A 27,002-nucleotide genomic window follows, 5' to 3' on the forward strand; every position below is an offset into this window, starting at 1 on the left:
GCGTCGAGAAGCGGCGCGGGCGAGGGATGTGCTGGCCGCAGCTTCCCACCACCCCCATTGGCCCAGGACGGCAAACCGCAGCCAGTGGGGGCCGCGATCGGCCGAACCTGCCGTCTCAACAGGTAAATAAACTAGCCCGACCCACCAGGGTGCTTACCCTGGCGAGCCGCGTGCCAAACGTTGCCGACCCCTGCACTAGAGCGTCCCAATTACAGTTAGAATCTTATATGGGCAAAAATAGAGCTTCTCTAATCAGGGGGGAGGGATAGCTCAGTGGTTTGAGCATTGGCCTGCTAAACCCAGGATTGTGAGCTCAATCCTTGAGGGGGCTATTTAGGGATCTGGGGCAAAATTGGTACTTGGTCCTACTAGAGAAGGCAGGGGACTGGACTCAATGACCTTTCAAGGTCCCTTCCAGTTCTACGAGGTAGGTATATCTCCATATATTATTTGTTCTCAGACTGAACCAATTGCACTGCAACTTTCCTAATAAGCCGAGCCTGAGGCAGACAGCCAGCATGGAGAATTTCAGCCCAAACTGTTAACATTTGGCAAATGTTTTCAGCAAGTGAAAACAGAGCCTTCTAATGGGAAGTGTCCGGCATTCATAATTCTAGGCAGCACTGCCAGCTCCACCTAGAATTATTTGTTTTGTACCCAGGGCCGGCTCCAGGCACCAGCCCACCAAGCATGTGCTTGGGGTGGCGCCTGGAGGGGGGCAGCGCGGCGGGGCGCTCCAGCCCGAGACCGGGGCCGCGACTGGGCTCGCCGCCCTCCCCGTGGCGCTCCTGCCGCCAGGGGCTCTCCGCCCTCCCCTCGGCACTCTGGCTGCCGGGGAGAGCAGAGAGCCCCAGCTGGGCTCTCCGCCCTCCTACCAGCGCTCTGGCCGCCGAGGGCTCTCCGCCTTCCCCCCGGCGCTCTGGCCGCCAGGGAGAGCGGAGAGCCCCAGCCGGGCTCCCCGCCCTCCTCCCGGCGCTCTGGCCGGCGGGGAGAGCAGAGCCGCGGCGGGCTCGCCGCCCTCCCCCTGGCGCTCCGGCCAGTGGGGGATTGCTCGGCGCCCTCCCCTGCCTAGGGCAGCAAAAAAGCCATAGCCGGCCCTGTTTGTACCAGTGCATTTGTTGCTATGCAATAGGTAGAGAAAAGCATCATTTTTGTGAAAAGGGGGTTTCCAACCTACAAGGTAAGTTACGTACTAAGATAGGTTTCAGAGTATTTGTTAGAGGGCCGTTCTAACAACACAAAAGTCAGACTGAAAAAGCATCTGGAGTTAAAGCAACCAGGATTTTTAAAGTAGATTATGGGGGGGGGGGGGGGGGAGGAAGCTCACCATCCCTACCATATACAAGTCCATATAATGCTGTCTAATTAAATTAATTGAAAAGATGCCAGAGTTTTTAATTGACAGGAGCATCTGGTTTGTAATTTGACTGAATCTATCCTCTCTCAGCACTGAATTAAGATACTGGTTGTATCCTGCAGCTATGTCTAATGAAAATATCAAAGCACAGATGACGACATCTTCCTCTTAAGAAATAGGGGAAACAGTGGAGTCACTCCAAGCCAGTCTTGAACAAAAGCCCAATAGAACTATTTGCATGGCAATTCTTGGGTCAGCTGTTGCTCTACATCTACTGGTTCAGTTCTTTGGGGGGGGAAAAAATCAAGTTCAGTGCTCACAAAACACCTGCAGGTTGGAGGAGGGGCTGGCCACCTATTAATCCTGATAAATCAATGGAGGCCACCTGCTTTATTGCTCCCCTCCCCTTTAAAATGTTGGCTGTGCAGTCAGAAATATTCTGGAGAGTTACTGTTCGAATTTAGAAGCCACAGTATCTTCTACTGAAGCAGAAATTATGGTGGTTTGTATGTTCGAGTGTCAGTGTAGACAGAACAGTGCTAGTTGTAATTATAGAATGTTTCAGCTCTTACATAATTGCCTAGCACCGTGGGCACCATCTGACACTTGTCCAAGATTTTTTTTTTTTTTAAACTTGATTTTAACTATAAATGACTTTGTTTTAGTGCCTGTTAAACAGGAAGTCTTATACAGGGGGTCGGGCTAGAGCCCAACAAGCATTGCTAAATTATCATATACAGTTCTACAAATCAATCTCATTTTCATCACCTGCAGACATGGAGTTCAATTAACTATTTTGTCATAAGGAAGCCTGGTTATTTCTATAAAAACGAAAGTGGCTTTTAAGTGAAGACAATAGTTAACTATATCTTTATCATGCAAGCAACCGGGGAAATTGATGCATTGCCAAGTGGACTCAGACCTGATTGTGAGCAATACACTAATTTCAAGCCCCTTGGAGAAGTTAGATTTACCAGAAGTCAAACACCTAAAGAAAAAATTGAGCTAAATATCATATCAAGAAAACTAAGCTAAAAGAACGTCAAGTTGAAATCCAACACTCAACAGGAAGAAAATGCTAGAATTAAGATTTCCTGTGAAACCTTAATTCGTCCCCTTGTGTGTATGTGTGTCTTTAATAACGCCCCTAAGCTTCTCAAACTGGACATGCAAAATTAGTGATCACTCCATAAATCTGTCCGTATTCTTTCAGTTCCCCAGCTGTAAAATGGTGATAATGCTCTTGGTCTCAAGGATTTGTGAAGGGAAGTACATTAGCAGTTTGTACAGCACTCATACTATGGTGAAAGCGCCACAGAAGTGTCCAGAAGGCAATTAATTATGTATGTAGGGCAGGTTTCAGCAGTGGGACTGGGACTACATATCAAAAAAGGAGATGGGAACAAAATGGAACAGCTACCCATACATTGAACGAGGCAGGGGTCCCGTGAATAAAAAATTAGTATGTGATCATATCATTTACGACTATAGAAACTGTTTGCAATGACTCTGAGTTCAACGGGGACCAACCTGAGCCCTGGAATAAACTCCCCTTCGTGTCTCTTCCCCTCCACTGCCCCTCCAAAAACCTTCCCCCATTGAGTCCTTTTTAAACCCTCTGCTTTGTCACCTGTCCGTCCTGTTGGAGACTTCCATTCTATCCACTCCCTGCAAAGAAACTAGGTCAAAATCCTTTCCCCACTTAGGTCACCACATTAGCATACCCATTGTTCACTCCAGAGCACTGTCGTTAAGATTAACGACTCTCCATTGTCCCTGGTCAGGTAGGTACAGGCAGCCGCCTGTGTCAGCAAGTGGTAGATTCCACACCCACATCAATGTGTTCCCTGTTAGAACAATTTTATAACAACTTCATGACACCAGCCAACAATAAGAAGTTGTACGGACAGATTCCCAAATAGTCACAGGAGCCTACAGAACATTGCCCATGTAATTGCTAGGCAAGTGGTGAGATTCGTTATGGAAACAACTCATCTTAGTGAAAATGTGCTCCGCTCCTTCCCCCCCGCACCTATCCGTCCAATTCATAGAAATGTCTAATTCCTACCAAGTTCTTGACCTCAATGATATCTTGTGGCAGTGAGTTCCAGAAGTTACTCGATATGCCTCTTTCACTTCTGACTGCTGAAAAGATAGAGCTCTAACAACCTCATTTTATCCTTTCTGTTGCCATCTTCTGCCGACGGCCCTGATTCCTCAGCACTGCCAGATGGCATTCCGCTCCTCTCTGCGTGAAAGAAACAAGAGGGCAAAGCACGGAACTCAAGGCGAATCCAAGGAAAACACACCACATGTTAACAGAACAGTTATGTGATTTCACTATAAATCCCTTGAGATGTTGCAAGGTAATCGTACCAGCAGGAACACAGCAGGGTAGTGAACCAGACACAGATAATCCCCAAGTCCCAAATGCTTCAGAGAGCCCCAGCCTCAACATGAGGAAATTACCTTGTTTTAATTGAATTCTTTCACCTATAGCACGGACCCTCCCCTTCAATATGGGCCACTTTCTGCTCTTCATGACCCGAGGGTGTGACTTGATGCGTCTTGTCTGCTTCCTATTTGGCACATTTACAGGCAAGCGGCATCTTTAAACTGCTGCATTTTTCAACTGCGGGGAGAAGGGAGGGAGATAGACAGATTAAGGGGGAAAAGAAAAAAAAATATGCTGTAATAGGGACAGAGCTGGGCGGGGAGGCAATGAGGGAACGTGGTCTCTTCTATCAGATTTGTATTATGTCTTCTGGAAATTCATGGGGTAGTCCTAGGTGCTATTAAACTATCACTCCTTCCCCCTCCAACAAAGAATCAACTAAGAAATGTTTTGAAATGAAAGTTAATAGAGATGGATGCACCTGAAACTCTTTAGAGAATAGGAATAGACAGCTGCTAAAAAATAAAGCAGGGAATACAAAAAATTAGCAATCGGACTAAATCATGAACTCTTTAGAGCAAGGACTTAGTATGTGGTGACTGTTGGCATCTACTTTTGTAGGGTGTAGAAGTGAACTCCTGCCTGGAGCACTCCATCGGGGCTGAGCATGCCAGAACAGCTCTTTTCTGTATAGTGCACCCCCTGCCAACAGTCACCCAGAGGTTTACCTATAGTGTCCTACTTGGTCTGCCTCTTTTCGCAACTCAGCCAGTCACTTGAAAGTCTCTCCCCTTCCAGGGCAACAAGAGTGCAACTAATAGTGTTACACCTCTGTCCCATCTTGGGCTATTCCTTGGCCCATCCTTGAGTTAATCTTCAGCCCAACCCTGAGCTCAACAGCCCTTACCCCAGGCATGTGCACCCTTCCTTGGGGATGGGAGGGGAACCCAGGCCCAACCTGTGCTCTGGTTCTGGCCCAGGGACCCAGTGTTGAGCGGCTAGGTCTGCCCCTCCAGACACAATGCTGCTTCTCTGGGCCACTTCCTGCTTCCAAGCCCTTTGTGACCTGTGCCTAACAGCCTTTCCTTTGGTCCACAGGTCTCTAGGTTCTCCCTACATCCTCCCAGCTCCTCCCTTCTCTGCTGGAACACCAAGCCCTCCAGACTGCCTCCATGCTGTGCCCCCTTTCCAGCACCCACCCCAGGGATTAATTCGAGACTTATGGCCTTCCCCCAGGCTCTTCTCACACAACAGGAACTCCGCACCTCTTCTCTCCTAGAATTTTCTGTCTGGTCCCTCTCCTAGACTTCTCCTGTAGCTTTCACTTCTCCCCAGCTGGGTCTGATAGCAAATCAACAAGGTGCAGGAAGGTGGGCTGACTGAGCTCTCAGACTCCTGTGTAAACCTCTGTTCACCTGTGTGGGATAGACACCCCATTACATAAAGCAACAAAAAAATACCATTGAAAATATTCTGGTAAGATCATTTTCACTTACAGAATGACTGATATCTTGTAGGGTTCTTTATGGCAAAGCTGGAAGTATGGTATGGTACATAAGCCCTTCTTACATGTTACACGAGAAACTACTATAAAACTAGCAAAGAATGAAAAAGTAACAGGGAAACCACCACACTGAGAGAGGCAACTGATTGACCTAAGTCCTCAGGCACAGAGATAGTGCCTCAAGTTTACATGCTCTTGCCAGAACACAGACTGGAAGACCATCAGAAAGACCTTATTAGCTTGGTTGCAGTTGTTGACTTTGCTCTTCCACATCTTGCAGGCAGATACAGGGAGATGCAAACAACTGCTACTCAGATTTGAAGGAGCTTTTGTGTTCGTGTTCTGTCTCGTGCAGAGATGTTAAGACTGTGGAGTTATCATGAAGCTAGTGAATTCCTCTATTACCAAAAACATCTCAGGAGAGTCATTCATAGTCATCAGTTGAGCGGTACAAAGGGTCAAGGAACTGGTAATGGGGCGATATATGTAGGTTCACCTCTGACACTAGTTCAAATTGGCTAGGTTGGTAGTGAAAGGCAATGGTTAGCCAATGGTGTTTGGAGGCTGATGCAAAGAGAGAAGCCATGTCTATTGCATAGGGCACTGGGACCGGGACTCTGGAGACCTAAGCCTAACTTTCAGCTCTGTCATCAGTGTGTGCATTGTGTGTGACCTGTGTCAAGTCACTTAGTCCCCATGCCTTGGTTTCTCCGCTGTAAAATAGGAAAAACTGCCTCACAGGGTGTGGGGGATAACTACATTCGATTTTGAGGTGCTCAGATGTCCCAGTAATGGGGGAGGCCATACATCCATGATAGAATTTACAGGTTTGTGTCTTTGTATCATCTGATCTGCTACTATGGAAACAGTTGCCTAGACTTTTTTGGGGGGGGGAAGGGGGAGATATCCTGGCTTCTTAGAAGAGTACATGAAAAGATGTTCTTCAAATTATATTGCGCTATGGTAATAACTTGCATTTAGCAAGTGTCCTATAACTAGCTCTATTGCTGATTTCTTTTTATAACTGCTTAAATGAAACATGTATGACCTGTCTGGGGGTAAGAGTCTCATCATTAACATTACTGCACTCATCACAACTGAACAATACAGTGGAGAATAATGAAATTCTCTCTTCTCCAGCTAAGTAGTTTTTAATCACATTAGCCATAAGGACCCCTGCTGCTAATCCTTGCTCTGGGCCCTCCATGTCCTGAAAGTAAAGCCTGATAGGGAATTCAATTAATAATCCACCCCATAGAATAACATTCACAATAACAGAAAAATATTTCACATGGAAAAACCTTGGAGCCACAGATTTCAACTCTATTGCTTCTGTCCCACAATCTGGAATACTTCAAGCCTTATAAAGAGGAGAAAGCTTTTGACAAGGCATACCAAAACAAACCCTGAAAACTCTTACAAGATTTGGGGGCAGAATTCTCATATCAGGAGTAACTCCAGGGAAATCAATAGAGTAACCCCAGGGTAAAATCTAAGATCAAAATGACGCCTTTCATGTTTGTTCAGTAGTTGCCATCTGTGCAAATGAAGGTTCAAGACCCAATTCCCATTGTAATACCACCACTTCTGTTTTTCAGACATCTGTCTGACCACTGAAACATCCCCTAAAAATATGAACTTTAGTCAACTTTTTCTGAAGTTGAGCCAAATCACTAGTTAACTTCCAATTGTATATTTCAAGGGCACTTATTTTGAAAGGGGAACTTCAGAATTATTCACATTAAGGTTCTTTTTTTGTGACTCTTTTTATCCCCTAGTCATAGTGAAGCTCTTTTAGACTGTTTTGTATTGTACATATAAAATCAGCCAAGGAAAAACGGTTTTATTTAAAATAGTTGCCTACTGCATGTAATTACTCTGTAGAACAGCCCTCCTGGGAAGCAATTATTTTCCAGGTTTAAGTGGAACAATAGATGACCTAGACTCAGACCTTAGTGGCAGAATAGAAGCCAGATTTCCTAGACCTATGCTTTTCGTAGGTAGCCTAGCTTCCCCCAAGGACCAGAACAGCCAAATCCTAGAAGGGGACCAACAGAAGGTGATGCCATTTTATATTTAGTTTTGGTAAGTAGCAAGGACTGTAGAGGACAATCTTGGTTCAAGTGCTGATGAATTAATTCAATTTAAATTAAATGGAAGGATAAACGAAAATAGGTCTGCAACTAGGGTTCTAGATTTCAAGAGGGCAAACTTTAAAAAAAGTTGAGGGAGTTACCTAAGGAAGTGGACTGGCCTGAAGAACAAGGATCTGAATGTGGAGGAAGCTTGGAATTACCTAAGTCAAAGTTGCAGAAATTACCTGAAGCCTGCATCCTAAACAAGGGGGAAAATAGGAAAGGGTGCCAGACCAAACTGGATGAACAAGCATCTTAAAAACAGATTAAGAGAAAACAGAAAGCCTAGAAGGAAGTGAAGGATGAATGGGTCACCAAGGAAAGCTACCTCTTGGAGGTCAAAGAGCATAGGGGAAAAGTGAGAACTAGCAACAGCCACAGAGTTGGATCTTGCAAAGGCAGTTAAATCCAATAGTAACAAAATTCTTTAGTCATGAAAAGAAAAGAAGTGGGACACATCTTCATAAACACTGAAGATAGCATTGAGATTAAAGATAATCTAGGTATGGCCCAACACCTAAACAAATACTTTGCCTCCATTTTTAATAAGGGTAATGAGGAGCTTAGGGGTGGCTACTGACAGGGTGGCTAATGGGAACAAGGACATGGAAGTAGAAATTACCACATCCAAGGTGGAAGCCAAACTCAAAACAGCTTAATGGGACCAAATCAGAGGCCCAAAGGCTCCATCCAAGAATATTAAAGGAACTGGCACATGAAGTTGCAAGCTTACTAGCAAGGATCTTTAATGAATCCCAAAACTTGGGCATCATACCATATCACTGGAGAATTGCAAATATAGTACCTATACTTAGAGAAAGGTTCCCAGATCACTGTTTTCCTACAGGCCTGTTAGTTTGACCTCAGTTGCATGCAAGGTCTTGGAACAAATTTTGAAAGAGTAATTAAAGGAAGAGGTAAATGGTAATTGCAGTAAAATACATGGTTTCACAAAAGGGAGATCGTGCCAGACCAATCTGACCTTCTTCTTTGAGAATATAACTTGATTTGCTAGACAAAGGAAATGCAGTAGATTTCATCTAGCTGCATCTCAGTAAGGCATTTGATACAGTTCCATGTGGGAAATGTATTAATTCCCATCTTCAGTTTAACTAAAGAATCAAAAGGTGGATAAGGAACTGGTTAAAGGGGAGACAACAACAGGTCATACTGAAATGCAACTAGCAGGCTGAAAGGAAGTTACTAGTGGAGTTCCTCAGGGTCAGTCTGGAACCAATCTTTTTGTAAGCAGAGTCCAAGGGTAAAAGTAACTTAAAGGACTTACCAGTACACCGGAGTCCTGAGTGGGGGCGTGGCCTCAACCGGAAGAGGTGGGGCCTCAACCAGAAGAGGCGGGGCCTTTCAAGATTTAAAGGCCCTGGGGCTCCAGCTGTGGCTGGGAGCCCTAGGGCCTTTAAATCACCCCGGAGCTCCCAGCTGCACAGGCGACTGGGAGCTCCGGGGCGAATTAAAGGGCCCGGGGCTCCCCGCAGCGGCCGGAGCTCCAGGTCCTTTAAATCACCGCTGCGGAAGCCGGTCCAGTCCGGCACGGCGTACTGACTCTTGCCGGTACGCCATACCAGACCAGACCAGCTTACTTTCACCTCTGGCAGAGTCTGAATGAGTTCTCCTGTCATCTGGTGAACCCCTAGACAGGGGTGAAAGTAACTTAAAGGACCTGCCGGTACTCCGGAGTCCTGAGGAGGGGCGTGGTTTCCACCAGAAGAGGCAGGGCCTTTAAATCCCCAGGCCCTTTAAATCCGGATTTAAAGGGCCCGGGGCTAGGGCTGTGGTAGCAGCAGCTGGGAGCCCCAAGCCCTTTAAATCACCCCCTGAGCTCCCAGATGCAGAGGTGGCTGGGAGCCCTGGGGTTCAGGGGCGATTTAAAGCCCCGGGCCCTTTAAATTGCTGACAGAGCCCCGGGGCTCCAGCAGCAGGGCCCGGGGCTCCAGCTGCCGCTACCCTCCAGGGCCCTTTAAATCGTCTCCGGAGCCCTGCTGCTGGAGCCCTGGGGTAGCGGCAGCAGGGCTCCGGTGGCTATTTAAAGGGCCCGGGGTGGTAGCAGTGGCAGGAGCCCTGGGCCCTTTAAATCACCACCTGAGCCTCACCGCCGCTACCCCAGGGCTCTGGCAGCAATTTAAAAGGCCCTGGGCTCCAACCCTTTAAATTGCTGCCTCCGGAAGCTGGTCCACCCCGGTATGGCGCACCAGCTCTTGCCATCAGGGGTGGCAGGTTTGTAGAAATTTTGGTGGTGCCCAGAACCTGCCCCTGCCCAAACTCTACCCGCCACCTGCCCAAGGCTCTGGGAGGGAGTTTGGGTGCGGGAGGTCTGGGGTGCAGGCCCTGGGCTGGGGCAGGGGACTGGGGTGCAGGAGGGGTGCAGGCTCTGGGAGGGAGTTTGGGGATGGGAGGGGATGCAGGGGTGAGGGCTGTGGGGTGAGGCTGGGGTGGATTTGGGGTGTGGCTGGGGATGAGGGGTTTGGGGTGTGGGAGGGGACTCAGGGCTGAGGCAGAGGGTTAGGGTGCATGGGGATGAAGGCTTTGGCTGGGGCTGGAGATGAGAAGTTTGGGGTGTTGGAGAGGCTCAGGGCTAGGTCAGAGGGTTGGGCTGTGAGGGCTCTGGCTGGGGGTGTGGGCTCTGGGGTGGGGCAGGGCAGGGGATGAGGTTGGGGTGCAGGCAGGCTGCCCTGGGACTGGAGCCAGAGAGGAGGACTCCCCCCAGCCCTCTCCCTGCCGGCAACAGCAAGCTCTGGGGTAGGGACCCCCTTCTCCCCTCCTCACACTCATTCCCACCACACGTGCTCCTAGGGCCCCTCTCAGGTCCAGGAATCCCCCTCGCCTCCCCTGTGGTGGGTGCCATGCCGGGGGGCTGCCATCACATGTGCACCTCCTCCCCTGCTGCTGCCCCTCATTGTAGCCTCACTGAGGGTGGGGGATGGGGCTGTCCCTTGCCCATTGTGGAGCAAGAGCAGTGACTGCAGGCAGGGGGACGGCTATACTGGTGGAAGGTCCCACTGGAAAATGAAAGGGTCTGAGGGGGAAGAGCAGCCTGCCCTGGCAGTAGTGGAGGGGGCCACTAGGACCCTGGGGCGGCAGTTAATGCAGGCAGGCAGCATGGAGCTTCAGGGGAGAGAAACACGGAAGCTCTGCTGTAGCCGGATCCAGGGAGGTGCATGGAGGAAGCAAAGGGGGGCCGGGGCACACTCAGGGGAGGCGTGGGAGGGCAGCAGGTGGGGCCAGGGGGAGACCCAGCCCCAAACATTTGTGGAGCCAGACCCCTGGACCCTCAATATTGCTGGAGCCAGGAGGAGGAGTCAAAGAGGGAGAAAATGCTCCATTTTCTTGCCGGTACGCTACTGCACCTTTTCTTACCGGTCCTCCGTACCGGCCTACTTTCACCTCTGCCCCTAGATACTGAACCCAGTCCTTGCTGCTGCCAACTCTGACTGGCAGAAGGGTTACCTTATTTAACATTTTTGTTAATGACCTTGCCACAAAGAGTGGCAGTGTGCTAATATTTGCACATGACACAAAATTGGCAATACCTCCCAATACAGAGGAAGACTGAAATGCCATACAAGAAGATCTGGTTGACCTTGAAACTGGAGTAAGAAATTGGATGAAATTTATACTGCAAAATAAAAGGTGATGCATTTAGGGATTAAGAGCAAGAATTTTTGGTATAAATTGGGGCTATATCAGTTGGAAGTGAAAGGAGGTGAAAAACCTGGGTGTATTGGTCGATCACAAGATGACCATGTGATATGGGCATGAAAAAGGTTAATGCAATCCTAGAATGCATCAGGCGAGATGTTTCTAATAGAGATAAGGAAGTGTTATTGCCCTTATACAAGGCACTGGTGAGACCTCATCTGGAATACTGTGCGCAGTTCTGGTCTCCCGTTTTTAAGATGAATTCAGACTGGAACAGGTCCACAGGGCTACTAGAACAATCAGAAAAATGGAAAGCCTACCTTGAGAGAAGACTTAAGAAGCTTGGCTTGTTTTGCCTAACCCAGTGGTTCTCAAACTTCTTTTTGGCAAACCACTTGAAAATTGCTGAGAGTGTTGGTGGACCACTTAATGATCTTTCCAAATGTTGTTTGTACGGTTAGCTAACTATTTAAGTGCTTTGGATAAAAGCGCTATATAAAAAAAAAAAACTTTTTTTGTTCTACAAATAAAAGCACAACTCATATTTTAATATCAGTAATCTTACCTGTCTAATGCGATGGATGTGCCCTCTCCCCTCACCGCCTCGGCAGCCCCCGAGCTGGGGCTGGGAAGGAGGGACGTCTCTCCCTGGCAGCCCCAGCCCTGGAGCTGTGGAAAGTCACCTTTTTCTCTGGCCGCCGCAGCCCTGCACGTCCCAAATTGCCCCCACCCCCTCTTCTCATCCCTCTGCCCCCTACCTTCCCCCCAGGCCACCACTACCTCACCTTACATGTGTGTCTTCTCCAGGGTCCAGGCACGTAATCAGTGAAGCCATGCCTGCGTGGCTCCACTAATTAGATGGGTGGCCCTTCATTCTCTCATGTGCGGCCACCCAGGCGCGCGCACCTTAGAGGGAACTATCATGGACCACCTGAATGGAGCTCGCAGACCACAGTTTGAGAACCTCTGACCTAACCCCACAAAGGATATGGGGAGATACATTATTCCTCTGATGTCTTTATAGAGAGCAAACAGCAGGGAGGGAGAGGAGTTTAAGGTAAGCGCCAATGTGGACACAAGGACAAATGGATGTAAACTGGCCATCAACAAGATTAGTCTTGAAATTAGAAGAAGGTTTTGAACCATCAAAAGCATGAAGTTCTGCAACAGCCTTCCAAGGGGAGCAGTGGGGGCAAAAAAAACCTAACTGGCTTGAAGACTGGGCTTAATACATTTAGGTAAGGGATGGTATGATGAGATGGGTCATGTGCCAGTGCAGGCAATCTGTGACTGCTATTAGCAAATATCCCTAACAACCAGTGATAGGATACTACATGGGGAGGGCTCCGAGTTACTAGAAAATTCTTTCCCAGGTGTCTAGCTGGTGGGGCTCGCCCACATGCTCAGGGTTTAACTGATAGCCATATTTGGGGCTGGTAAGGAATTTTTCCCCAGGTCAGATTGACAGAGACAAGGGGGATGCAGCCCAGGGCATGGGGTCACTTGTTGGTTTAAACTAGTGTAAATGGTGGATTATCTGCAACTTGAAGCCTTTAAACCATACTTTGAAGACTTCAGCAGGGCTAATCAGAGGGGGGCCAGGAGGGCCATTGGGCCTGGGCTTCAAGCTCAAAGGGGGCCTCAAATTTAGACACTTGTTAATTTTTTGGCATTTGATAAGTTTCACAACTTTTTTTTTTATGCACATCCCTATCAGACCAAAATGTGACACATGCTTTCAGCCCAGAGCTTCAAATTTAAACAAATAAGAGATGTGATTTGGTAAGAGACCATTTTTTTGTTAACAGATATAGATTGTCATATTAAAGAGTTTAAAATGTTCATAAATATTAATAAAATATATCAGTTCTGATGGCACAAGATTAGACCACGTGTCATTTTTTATTTTTATTATGCTAGGGGCCTGAAAAGCTGGAAGTGACCTGTGCCTCTCTGGACCCCTGAGAGGGCCTGGACTTCAGTAACTCAGCCAGAGGTTAGGGGTCTATTACAGGAGTGGGTGGGTGAGGTTCTGTGGCCTGCGATGTGCAAGGGGTCAGACCAGATGGTCACAATGGTCTCTTCTGGCTTTAAAGTCTATGAGCACTAGCTCTGAAGTGTACATGGTGTGTTGTATACATCTGGCATTCCATTATCCTAACTATAAATGTATACATCTAGGAACAGAATGTAGGACAGTTCCCCATCATGTCTGTATCTTGGGAAGCAGGGACTTTGAAAAAAAAATTGAGCATCATGGTGGAGAACCAGCTGAACTTGAACTCAGTGTGAAACCATGGCCAACGGGCTAATGCGATCCTGGGATGCATAAAGAGGGGAATCTCGAGTAGGAATACGGGGTTATTTTACCTCTATTCAGTACTAGTGCAACTGCTGCCGGATACTGTGTCTGGTTCTGGTGTCCGCAATTCGAGGGGGATGTTGATAAACTGGAGAGGGTTCAGAGAAGAGCCACATGAATTACTGAAGGGTTAGAAAACGTGCCTTGTAGTGATTGAGCTCCTCGAGTCTATCTATTTAGCTTAACAAAGACAAGGTTAAGGGGTGACTTGATCACAGTGCCCAAATACTGACATGGGGAGTAAATGTTTGATAATGGGCTCTTTAATCTAGCAGAGAAAAATCTAACACAATCCAGTGGCTGATAATTGAAGCTAGACCAATTCATACTGGAAATAAGGGGTCAATTTTTACCACTGAGTGTAATTAACCATTGGAACAATTTACCAAGGATCATGGGCTCCATCACTGGCAATTTTTTAAATTAAGATTGGCTGTTTTTCTAAAAGTTCTGCTCTAGGAATATTTGGGGGCAGTTCTCTGGTCTGCGTTATGCAGGAGGTCAGACCCAATGATCACAGTAGTCCCTTCTGGGCTTAGAATCCTGTGTCCAGGCCAGTTTGGGTCTTCGATCTGTGATGCTAGTACTGAATTAAGCCTTGAGCCCTTACTGGCCCACATCTAGTAACCAGACCCCTCCAGTCCTGGCCATGTGCAAATCGGAGGGCTCATCTGTAAACAGCACATGGCAAGCCCAGAGTGTAAAATTAAGTTGTACCGAGCTGCCTGTCATTACGTGGACTCTGATATCATGCGCTAAGAGTTCTGTAGTACACTTTGATCTACTCCCATTTCCATCCTTTCAAAGGGGAGATCAAAGCCCACTATGCAACTTTTACCATGTGATAGCAGGGTCCAGACAGCGACAGGCAGGCTGCTGCATTGTAAATTTACACCCGTGCCTGCCACACACCGAGTCCCTGTCTAGACAAGTGCTCAGCTCTTATTTCCAAGCACGTGTTTCTAGCCCTCCTCATTGTGAAGAAGACACGTGGTTCACAATTCAAGCTTAAAGGATGCCACAAGGTCTGCTTGGGTTTGTGCACAGCCTGAAAAAGAAAGATGCCGACAGCTGTGAACTGCCCTGTTCATTTCAATAGGATGTTAACACCAAGACCCACCTGTAACACTACACCCTATATATGAGGTATGATTAGGGCTGTCAATTAATCGCAGTTAACTCACACGATTAACTCAAAAAAATTAATCGCATTGTTAAACAATAGAATACCCATTGAAATTTATTAAATATTTTTGGATGTTTTTCTACATTTTCAAATATATTGATTTCTATTACAACACAGAATACAAAGTGTACAGTGCTCAATTTTACTATTTTTATTACAAATATTTGCACTGTAAAAATTATAAAGAAATAATATTTTTCAATTCACCTCATACAAGTACCATATTGCAATCTCTTTATCGTGAAAGCATGATTTACAAATGTAGATTTTTGTTACATTATCACACTCAAAAACAAAACAATGTCCTACAAGTCCACTCAGTCCTACTTCTTGTTCAGCCAATCACTAAGGCAAACAAGTTTGTTTATCTTTACTGGAGATACTGCTGCCTGCTTCTTATTTACAATGTCACCTGAAAGTGAGAACAGATGTTCGCATGGCACTTTTGTAGCTAGCATTGCAAGATACTTACGCGCCAGATATGCTGAACAATTCTCCTTGGGGGAGAATTGTATGTCTCCTGTTTTACCTGCATTTGACAAAACGCAAAAAAGATACCAATGTGAGATTTATAAAAATAGCTACAGCACTTGACCCAAGATTTAAGAAACTGAAGTGCCATTCAAAATCTGAGAAGGACGGAGGCGTGGAGCATACTTTCAGAAGTCTTAAATGAGCAACACTCAGATGCGGAAACTAAAGAACCCGAACCACCAAAAAAGAAAATCATTTTCGTCATCGGAGTCAGATGCCACCTGCAGAAGGTTTAATATGCATCGATCCACTCTGCTTTGGATCATTATCGAGCAGAACCTGTCATCAGCATGGACGCATGTCCTCTGGAATGGTAGTGGAAGCATGAAGGGACATATGAATCTTTAGCTCATCTGACATGTAAATATCTTGCGACACTGGCTACAACAGTGCCATGCGAACACCTGTTCTCACTTTCAGGTGACATTGTAAACAAGAAGCAGGCAGCATTATCGCTTCCAAATTGTAACCAAACTTGTTTATCTGAGCAATTGGCCGAAGTAGGACTGAGTGGACTTGTAGACTCTAAAGTTTTACATTGTTTATTTTTGAATGCAGTATTTTTTTGTATATAATTCTACATTTGAAGTTCAACTTTCATGATAAAGAGATTGCACTACAGTACTTGTATTAGGTGTATTGAAATATACCATCTCTTTTGTTTTTTACAGTGCAAATATTTGGAATAAAAAATAAATATAAAGTGAGCACTGTACACTTATTCTGTGTTGTAATTGAAATCAATATATTTGAAAACATCCACAAATATTTAAATAAATGGTATTCTATTATTTTTAATGGTGTGATTAATCATGCAATTACTTTTTTTAATCACTTGACAACCCTAATAATATGATTATGACATAGTTCTGATGCAATTTGTACAAGATGAGCCATGTGAGGTGTCATTGGAAAAGTTATAATTTGCTGAATAGGATTATCCTATAAGTATGCATGTATCATTTTTGTATCAAGTTATGAATATTGACTATCTTTATTTTACATGTACTTACACCTGTGTGACACCTGCTAGGCAAGATGCCACCAGTCTAGATAGCTGGGTGGGAAAGACCTATTCAGGGTAATGGGCCATTAGGAAAAACACTAGGCCTTAGGAGAAGCTTATCTCCCACCTGGTGAGCCTTCTTGAGAACACTCCAGACAACCTGCAAGTAATGGCTGCTATAATTCTGCAATGGCATGTGACCAGACCACATGACTGACCTCCATTGTGGGTACCTGTATTTTTCGCACAAACTGATCTGGGAACCAAGTTTGAAACAAAGGGTTCACACCCTATGGAAAACCTATATAAGGCATGGAGCGACATCATCTCTTGTTCTTCACTCCCCCACAACGCAACACCTGAGAGAAGCTCTGAAAGAAAAGGACTTGGAACGGGGGTGGGGAGCCCAATCCTCAAAGCAAATGCAGCTTGTGCCTTGAGAATCTGCAAGTCAGGTTGAGAAATTGCTCATTCATATCCAGTCTTCCTAGTATTTTAGGATTAGTTGGGGGTTTTGTTTATTTACTAGGCAATCTGCTTTTATCTGTTTGCTATCACTTGAAATCTTTTTGTAGTTAATAAACTAGTTATATGTTTTAATCTAAACCAGTGTCCTTTAAGTGAAGTGTCTGGGGAAAAATCTCAATTTGGTTAACACAAGTTTGTTGCATATTCCTCTCCACATTCATACTGGTCAGAGTTTCAACCAGGGTAGGGCGGCACCGCTCTGGGGTCCTAGGCTAGGAAGCTGGGGGTACCTTGGTTGTAACCTGGCTAGTGTTGGTTCATGCAGTGGCTGGTCAGCCTGCATGTAACTGCAGCTGGGTGTGTCCCTGCCTGTGCCAATGCTGGTGAGAGTGTAGGACTGGGAGCGGTCTATAGCTTGTCACAGTAGTACAGTGAGAGGGAGTCCAGGCTGGTGGGTCAGAGTGCTCAGTGGAACCCCAGTTCCAGGTGGTACCCTGAGGGGAAACCCATCACATCACCATCTAAGGAGCCCCCACACCACTGCCCCAGCAGAGGCTTGTGGCAGGAGAACTGCATGGATGGGCCAGGCATGCTGCACTCTACATAGATTAGACAGATAGCCAGGGTGTGCACTGAGACCCCTTAAAGCGGGGGGGCAGGGCCACAGGGTGTCCCAAAGACCTGGTTTGTGTTTCTTGTGTGTATACACCACCTTTCACAGTCAACTGCATGCATCAGCGAGCAAAGCCTAGCTCCTGTTTAATATGCATAATCACAAATTGAACAGGCCACTGTTTTAAGCTCAACATAGCTAAAGCAAGTCAACCAATAAATAGTGCTTAAGTTCAGGTCCATTTCTATGTACCCTGAAAAATGTAAGAAATGGATACAAAGTAATATGTATGGAATGCAATAAGCCAAGTAATAGCAACGCTCCCTGCAGAATGATGTGCGAAGTACAGTTCATAGACTTTTAAAGCCTAATGAAATGGCATAGGGGTCAAGGGCACCCATATGGTGCTATGCACCCTTAAGCCCGCTCTGTGCACTAGGGTGAGTCTCACTGCACAAAGACAAGCACATGAACTATACCTTCAATTGGCACAATGCAATCTATTTAAGTGTGAACAATGGAGCCAAGAACCCAGCCCAAAACCACAGAGGTACTCAAGATACTGGATCAGCCTCTAGGAGCACTAATACACAGTTTATGCAGAATAAGTGCAAACAAGCTAGATGGCTACAGATCCCTGCATATAAACTACCATTTGAGCCCACTACCTCACAGTGAAGCATGCAAAACTAGAGCAGATTCTCAGTTACACAATCAACAACCACAGAGCAGAGGTCAAACCGGGAGGTACAGAGCACAATCTGAACCCACAGAGGAGAAACTGTGCATTAGGTGTGATATGAGATGCACTTCTTTCACGTAGCATCATCACTGATGTGAGAAAAACGCAAGGAAGACAAAGTTCGACAAGACCAAATTGTACCCAACCGTAGGAGACAGACTGTACAGTGCCATGTAGCAGCCTACTTACCTGATGACGGCAGTGACAAAACAAGGGATCAGACTCCACATATAGCCTTGTTGCGGTTGGATCATACGTGTCTTGACAGATAGCCAAAGCAATGACTCGTCCGCTTCAGCAGCCCTTGTATAGCTTGTGATGCCAGTGAAGCCTCGTAGATTTGGGGGTTTAACTTTTCCTGGAGATGGGCTGTGGCTCATCTCCAGTTCATCTTGACAGGCTTCCACTATTACCGTATATACTCGTTCATAAGCCGAATTTTTTTGGTAAAAAAGTGAAGCATCAAAGAGCGGGGGTCGGCTTATCAACGGGTCTACACCAAAAGCTGACGATTTAAGCTCTATTGAATATCTAATACATTGTCATTGTAGATCAGGCTCCCAGCCCATCAGGGTAAGCTGCTGGTTGGCCAGGACATTTTGTTAGGTAAATGTCCCGTCCTGCCAGCAGCTCACCCTGACAGGCCAGGAAACAAAGTTTGCCAACCCCTGAAATATAGGGTTGGCTTATGAAAAGGTCATACAGTTTTTGCCATTTTTACCTATCCATGGTGCGGGGGGGGGGGGGTCAGCTTATAAATGAACAGGCAGTAGCTGCCACAATGACTCAGCAGAAACTATCCAAAGAGCTGATCGCAGGATGGCTTAAGAGGGAGCCTACATCTCTGTGCCATGTCTGAGTCTTCCCCTGTTGTAACAGGAACACGTGGAGGCAGTTCCATGCTAAAGCCGCATTTTTACGGCTCAGTCCTGCAAAGCACAGAGTGACCTTGACTCCCCCTGAAATAACAAAGATTTAAGGTTGTTCTGCGCCTTGTGTGACTGGGCTGTGGTATGAGTGACAGCTATGTCTAAGTCCAACCCAATCATCATAAGGGTTAGGGAGAAGTCTGCTTTTTTTCCATTGCCTCATTGCTAAACTGCAGGAGTGACTGAGTTTTGCTGCTCCGAAATCTAGAGATTGGAGAAAATGGAAAACAAAGCTAAACTGTCGGCTGCACTAGGTATCTGTCCCAAGCCTTGCCAGCTAGTAGCAGATGGCCCAAGCCATGAATTGCCAATTACCAGATGGGCCCACTAAGTAGCTTAGTGCAATAAATTGATTTGTCCATGGATTTGGCATTAATGTGTCTTAACATTTCTATTGTTTGGGTGCAATTCTGAGGCTGGCCACAGATTCAGCAGCCCAGGAACTTCTGCATTTAAACAGGCAGCCGTGTGATCCACCACCAGCACACATGGTAACGCCTCAGGGGCTCCTCCTGCGGTTGTGAGCCTTTCACAGATCTAGCCGAGCTCCCTGGTGGGCACTCAGGGCGCAGAGAGGGAGCTCTCATCTGGCTGGAGCTAGGCTGAGCTTAGCTAGTCCCTGGCTGTGGGTCTCCAGGTGCAGATTTCTTATCTGACACCACTCTTGGCAGCAGGAACGCCCCCCAATCCAGTTTCCTAGGCCCTGAAATTAGTGCTGCCTCACCAGCAGCTCTTGCATAGTCCCTAGGATCCCACCCCTGGCATGAGCTTTCTGGTTTACACATCACCACTTCAGGGGTACGTGACAGCCAACAGACACAGCGACTTGACAGAGGGTTCTGAAACACCATTACTTGTTACTAAGTTGCAGGAGAAACAGACCTATATGCATTTCCCTGCCTCAGGTTCACCACCCCCCTGGAGAGGTGTGAGGGCTTCTGCAGAGCCCTCTGGAGGGCCTAGGATCCTTCCTCTGCCCCTCATCGCTTCTCTTCAGAAACACGGACTCTTTCCAGCTCAGCTGACTCTCTGATCTTGGCTGGTCTGCAATTCGACAGGACAGAGTCCCGAGAGCCTGGGTTTCCTCTTCTGCGGCAGGATTCCTGTTTCAGTCTCAGATTTATATGCTCCCCTACCAACAGCGGGTTCTTTTCTCCCGCTGCTAGTGTTTTTCCACTCTCCACTTCACCAGCCCACTGCAGACAAACTGGAAGAAGCAGCTTCTCCCAGCTCCAGGCAACCTCCTTAGCACAGTGGTTCTCAACTGGAGGTACACAGAGATCTTCCAAGGGGTACATCCACTCATCTAGGTATTTTCCTAGTTTTATTACAGGCTACATAAAAAGCACTAGCAAAGTCGGTACAAACTAAATGTCATACAGTAGTATATAGAGCAGCATAAACAAGCCATGCACTGAAACGTAAGGACAATATTTATATTCCCATTGATTTATTTTAGGATATGGTAAAAGTGAGAAAGTCAGCACTTCAGTAATAGCGTGCAGTGATACATTTGTATTTTTAGGTCTGATTTTGTAAGCAAGTAGTTTCCTAAGTGAGGTGAAACTTGGGGGTACACAAGACAAAAATCAGACTCCTGAAAGGGGTACAACAGTCTGGAAAGGTTGAGAGCCACTGCATTAGTATACCAACTGTTCTATCCAGGGCACAGTCATTAACGTTAACAGTTCTCCATTGTATCTGGCCTAGGAAACGTGTTATAGTTATAGCCCTACCAAATTCACGACCATGAAAAACCATGTCATGGACTGTGAAATCTGGTCTCACCCCATGAAATCTGGTCTTGTGTGTGCTTTTACCCTATGCTATACAGATTTCATGGGGGGGGGGGGAGGGGAGAAGACCAGTGTTTCTCAAACTGGGGGTCCTGACCCAAAAGGGAGTTGCAAGAGGGTCACAAGGTTATTTTAGGGGGGTTGTGGTATTGCCACCCTTACTTCTGTGCTGCCTTCAGAGCTGGGCGACTGGAGTCCAGCCCTGAAGGCAGCACCCCGCCAGCAGAAGCACAGAAGTAAGGGTGGCAATACCATACCAGGCCATCCTTACTTCTGCGCTGCTGCTGGCAGCTCTGTCTTCAGAGCTGGGATCCCAGCCAACAGCCGCCGCTCTCCAGCTGCCCAGCTCTGAAGGGAGTGCTGCCGCCAGCAGCAGTGTAGAATTAATGGTAACAGTACTGCAACCCCCCCACCCCCAATAACCTTGCAAACCCCCCCGCCCCCCCCCCCCCACACACACACACCCAACACTCCTTTTTGGGTTAGGACCCCTACAATTACAACACTGTGACATTTCAGATTTAAATGCCTGAAATCATGAAATTTACAATTTTTTAAATCCTGTGACCGTGAAATTGACCAAAATGGACCATGAATTTGGTAGGTCCTTAGCTATAGCCCATGTCAGAAAGCTGTGGATTCCACAGCCACCAAGGCATTCCCCAGATACAGCTTCCTAACTGGATTTCATAAGTTGTCCAGACAGATTCCCCAAGTTGTCAGAGCCCCCTGTGTGTCTCTATACACAGCTGTCATGGCACAGACCACAATTTGGCTCCAAGGGGCTAGAGGTGGCAACGGAAGAAAAGCAGTAGTGATGAAGCAGACCATTTCAGCCATTAAATACTTCCTTTGGTTTCCGTTTATCTACTCCCTTGCCAGGAAATGCCTACTCTGACTGGTGTTTTTCCCCACCTGAATGGCCATGCCTGTACCCAGTGCTCATTTGTAATGAAAGGTGCCAGGGCTCAGGCAATTTTTAATACACCCCCCCACACACACACACACACACACTCATAACTGATACAGCAAGCCCAGAGATGCCGGGGCCCAGCCCTGCCAAGCCCTGGCACAAATTAAGCGATGCCTGCACCCTATGCATCCATCTCACTTATCCACCTGCAGTTCAGTAGCTTTGTCAGTCAGGATAGAACCTTTAACGCCAAGTGATGGGAGTTAATAGCACTGACCTAGTTTCAACCAGTGGCAGCTCCAGGCACCAGCGCTCCAAGCACGTGCCTGGGGCGGCAAGTCGCGGGAGGCACCCTTCCGGCCCCTGCGAGGACGGCATGCAGGCAGCCTTCGGCGGCATGCCTGCGGGAGGTCCACTGCTCCCGCGGCTTCGGTATACCCACCGCCAAATTGCCGCCGAACCTGCGGACCTCCCGCAGGCATGCCGCCAAATCCACGGGACCAGGGACCTCCCACAGGCATGCCGCCAAAGGCAGCCTGCCCGTCATGCTTAGGGCGGCAAAAAACGCTAGAGCCACCCCTGGTTTTGACCTACTAGTTACTCCACCCAACCCTCAACTTCCCCAACAAGTTTTCTAAGCGCTGGTTGTGCAGATATGAGCTCTGCTGTATGCAAGATTGTGAATTCTCACGGTGCCTGCTCCACATCCGCCCTCTTCACACAGTAGGACATATCACATTGACATAGGGACAACAGATGGGCCCTCAACGTGAAACTTTTAGCCTTTCCTAAAATGTCCTGTTCTACTTGAAGCTGCCTGAGTTATTCTCTTACATTTTCTCTATAGCAATATGAGTGTCCTTGCAAAGACTGGAATTCCTAGGGGAAAGAGAAATGCTTACCTACCATATTTTCATTTTGAGACAAACGAATCTCCAGCATCTTTACGCACCTCCACTATCTTGCACACATTGATAGGGGAAGAATTTTGAGGTAGTGTTTGAACAGAAATTAATTGGAAGCGAAGAAGCAATGTTCAGTAAAGCAAAATACTCAACATTCCTTACGTTTCTTCTTAAAACCACAAACGTTTCCTTCTTCCTGTATCTCCCGTTACCAGGTCCTGAGGTAGTGTCCCTCAGCCCTTTGAGTCTTATGCCTGCTTGTGCCCACTTCGATTTCTCTAGCAAAGGGCTGCAGACATGACCCTAACCCTGCCATTGATACTCTGCCATTTAAGAGGTGGTACGGAATAACTACGGACTGACCTGTGAGAAAGGTAGGCCAGTCACTTGACATCCCTCAGCTAAGCACCATCGTGTTTTATTTTCAATAATACAATGTATATGCATCAGGTTTCACTTGGAAAGGAGGCCCTGAGTCTAGAGCCCCTGCATTTCGTCTTTGAATGCATGGTACATATTTGTTAGTGTGGTGATTCAGGCTGCCTCCCCTTATACCAGTGATGACAACCAGGAGGGGCAGGGGAATGGGGCTTGCCATTTATATTCAGTCAGCCTTTATCCCCCAACTCACCTCTCTTGCCTGGAAGGCTCACGGGAGGTGTGAGAAGGCTTCCCAGTGATGTCTGCCATAACAGTACTGCCAACTTCGAGAGATGGAAGATCAGGAATTGGACCCCCAAAAGTCATGAGATTTTAATAAGAGGATATTGTGGTTTTTAGGTCAGTCTCAATTTTTGATCTCCCGCTGCCCATCCCCAGGATGTCTGCATGTGACAAGTAGTATCACCCATTCTTCCACATGTACTGGATAAGGTGATTTTGACCCCCTGCTGCAGGAGCTCTCAGCCCCACATGTGCCTGTCTCCTGCCTGGCAATTAATCCTGTCCTTCAGTGCCCCATCAGTTCTGTCCCCATCAAATGCCCCTCAATTCAGCTCTGCCTCAGTTCGGTCCTCCAGCCCCCATCAGTTCAGCCCCCTACTCCGCCGATCCCTACCACCCTCCCAGCACTCACCCATCTGCTCAGAACCCATCATCAATACATCCCCCACACACTCCAACAGCCTTCCCCCTCCTCACTTCAGCCCTCCTGCAGTCCCCAGGCCATAACTTCAGCCCTCCCAGCCTCACCTCTGCTCCTTAGGGTTCTTCACTCTCCAGGCCTGGGGCAGCTACAGGGGGGAGTCCCGCTCCCACTTCCCAGGCTGACAGGTGGAGCCCCATGGCCCGGGACTGAATAAAATCCTCGGCTTTGAGAGTTCTTTCGCAAGATCCCGAGTGAAGCTTAAATTTTACTCAGAAATCACATCTCACAATCAATTTGAGAGAGTTGGCATGTCTGCTAAAGTGACCCTGAAGGCTCAGCCAAAGGTTCTACTTGAGGAGGCCTTCAGCACCCTACCATAAGGATTGCCCATGATGGGAGAGCCCTGTGACTCTCATCTACCCTCCTACAGAGGAGCTTCAAGGCACGTTAATATGGTATAAAAAAAAATCTAAATCTTGTGCTGATAAGGAGTTTCACACAGCCTGCCATTGTGATCATTCCACAACGACCTCTGCTCCTAGTTAAATTCCTAGTCCCTGTCCTCTGACCAGGAAAACGCTTAGCTCTTTCAAGTTGATTGGGCAGAACGTACGCGTGTCATTGCAGACTCATTGGTAGGCTTAGAGGTTGTGTCTTGAGATGAGTGCAATGGACATTTGTCCTCATGGCAACAATAGGAGAAACCCTATATCCTTAGCGTTAAAGGATATACTTTAGTAACAGCCCCAAACTCCACGGCAACACAAGTGTAAGCTAGAGAGCTTTGATTCATTACTATGAAACACACCAGTGGATTTTTCTTCTTAGAGACAAGCAACAGGGTCATTTCTGAACTAGGTTTCTAGGAGTCTTGGAAAGGGCCTCATGCTTCAGTTGACAATGATGTGAAAATAAATGGCCCATAGAAATAATGCACATTCAGAAACTGCAGCTACTGCAAGTCTCCCCCTATTGTACATTCCTCTAACATCAGCCTAAGGAAAAAACTACTTGAGGAGAAACTGCTGCAGAAAAAAAATCAAGGCAGTATAACCTTGGGGGCAGGGCCCAGAAATATTATTCATAGATTCATAGATTATAGGACTGGAAGGGACCTCGAGAGGTCATCGAGTCCAGTCCCCTGCCCTCATGGCAGGACCAAATACTGTCTAGACCATCCCTGATAGACATTTATCTAACCTACTCTTAAATATCTCCAGAGACGGAGATTCCACAACCTCCCTAGGCAATTTGTTCCAGTGTTTAACCACCCTGACAGTTAGGAACTTTTTCCTAATGTCCAACCTAAACCTCCCTTGCTGCAGTTTAAACCCATTGTTTCTGGTTCTATCCTTAGAGGCTAAGGTGAACAAGTTCTCTCCCTCCTCCTTATGACACCCTTTTAAATACCTGAAAACTGCTATCATGTCCCCTCTCAGTCTTCTCTTCTCCAAACTAAACAAACCCAGTTCTTTCAGCCTTCCTTCATAGGTCATGTTCTCAAGACCTTTAATCATTCTTGTTGCTCTTCTTTGGACCCTTTCCAATTTCTCCACATCTTTTTTAAAATGCGGCGCCCAGAACTGGACACAATACTCCAGCTGAGGCCTAACCAGAGCAGAGTAGAGCGGAAGAATGACTTCTTGTGTCTTGCTCACAACACACCTGTTAATGCATCCCAGAATCATGTTTGCTTTTTTTGCAACAGCATCACACTGTTGACTCATATTTAGCTTGTGGTCCACTATATCCCCTAGATCCCTTTCTGCCGTACTCCTTCCTAGACAGTCTTTTCCCATCCTGTATGTGTGAAATTGATTTTTCCTTCCTAAGTGGAGCACTTTGCATTTGTCTTTGTTAAACTTCATCCTGTTTAACTCAGACCATTTCTCCAATTTGTCCAGATCATTTTGAATTATGACCCTGTCCTCCAAAGTAGTTGCAATCCCTCCCAGTTTCGTATCATCCGCAAACTTAATAAGCGTACTTTCTATGCCAATATCTAAGTCGTTGATGAAGATATTGAACAGAGCCGGTCCCAAAACAGTCCCCTGCGGAACCCCACTGTTAGTGCTTCCATGTACATTTGTGGGGCATCCTTACTAGGTATGGATTTTCCTCTTCCCTCATGTGAAGGTGTGGACTCACCCCTAGAGTGCCTGCTTATGGCCAGGAATGCAGGCCCTTTCCCCTTCTGGTAGCCCCTGCCAGCAGCTGCTTTGGTGCTCCATCTCTTCCTGTGGCTTTGGCCCTCCAGCCGCCTCACAAGATTCAGGCTATGCGTTCTGGGGTAAGAAAAGTACAACTAACGGTCTAAAATTTCCTAACAGATCCTTCTGTCCCCTCTGGGGCTATTCCTCAGCCTGGTCTTTAGGCTCAGTCTTCTGCCCCACCCTGGGCTCAGTCATTTTTAGGTGGGATTGTATGCCCTGTCCTTGCGGCTGGTAGGACAGGGCATACAATCCCTGTCCTACCAGCCGCAAACCCATCCTCCACTCTGGGCTCCAGCCCAGAGACCCTGTATTAAGCAACCAGGTCTGCGTCTTCAGACGTGTTGCTGTTTCCCTCTGCCACTTCCTACCTGCAAGCTCCTTATGCTGCCTCCTGAAACCTGTACTTCACACTGCCTCTCCCAGGCTTCTCCCTAGATTCCCCTCTGCCCCCCACCTCCCAAACTCCTTTCTCTGCTGGAATGCCCACCTCTCAGGATTGCTTTCCCCTTAGACAATGTACTCCTTATCTCCACTCTCATGGGTTCCTCTGTGTTGAATCCCTCTCCTGGGCCTCATAGCTAGTGGCTAAGGGCTAGGGCTAGGGCTAGGGCTAGGGCTAGGGCTTCCGCTTCCCCTTCCCCTTCCCCACCCTAGCTGTCTTCTCACAACCCCTCTAGTCTGAGAGATTGCAGACTTCCCCTATAGGCCTCTTCTGCTCTTCTATTCCTTTCCCAACCCCTCCCCAGCTGTGCTCCATCCTCAGTTAAGCCTGGCTCTCCCTCTGGGTGCAGCCGGTTATGTTAATTGGCCCACCAAGCCCCACATTAACCCTTTTGGATCCTGTATGGGGGATGCACTCGCCATTACACTTAGCAATACAGCTTAAGCAGGTGTTATATTAATCTGTACCTATCAATGAAAACCAGGCCAACGCTGCTCTCTTAAGCCCCCTTCTGCCCCACACCATGAAGACTGACAAAGCAGACAACACACATCTGAGTTTATCTTCAAAAGATGCAGTGCTCACTGCCAGAGAGGTCTGTATTGTTTTCAGAGATAGTGCTGGTTCTTGGAAAGTGCATTCCCTCACGATGCATAGAAAACTGACTCATTGCCCCTGCTGTATTTCAGACTGACAGTTTTTCCAGAGGTATTGCTTTAAAGGGTCAGCCTGACCTCAGACTGGTTTAAATCCCGAAGAAC

At 47.1% G+C, this 27,002-nt stretch overlaps 1 long non-coding RNA gene across 1 annotated transcript; it reads right to left on the minus strand.

Moving 5' to 3' along the window:
- Positions 1–2,059: 2,059 nt before the first annotated feature.
- On the minus strand, positions 2,060–26,476 carry LOC135974282 (uncharacterized). Its single transcript, XR_010591492.1, has 5 exons — positions 26,168–26,476; positions 25,735–25,871; positions 5,018–5,167; positions 3,827–3,989; positions 2,060–3,605 (listed from the first exon to the last, which is right to left on the minus strand). It is a non-coding gene; the product is annotated as an uncharacterized LOC135974282 (long non-coding RNA).
- Positions 26,477–27,002: the final 526 nt, after the last annotated feature.

The sequence above is a fragment of the Chrysemys picta genome, chromosome 11 (assembly GCF_011386835.1).
Source record: "Chrysemys picta bellii isolate R12L10 chromosome 11, ASM1138683v2, whole genome shotgun sequence".
NCBI classification, from domain to species: Eukaryota; Metazoa; Chordata; order Testudines; family Emydidae; genus Chrysemys; species Chrysemys picta.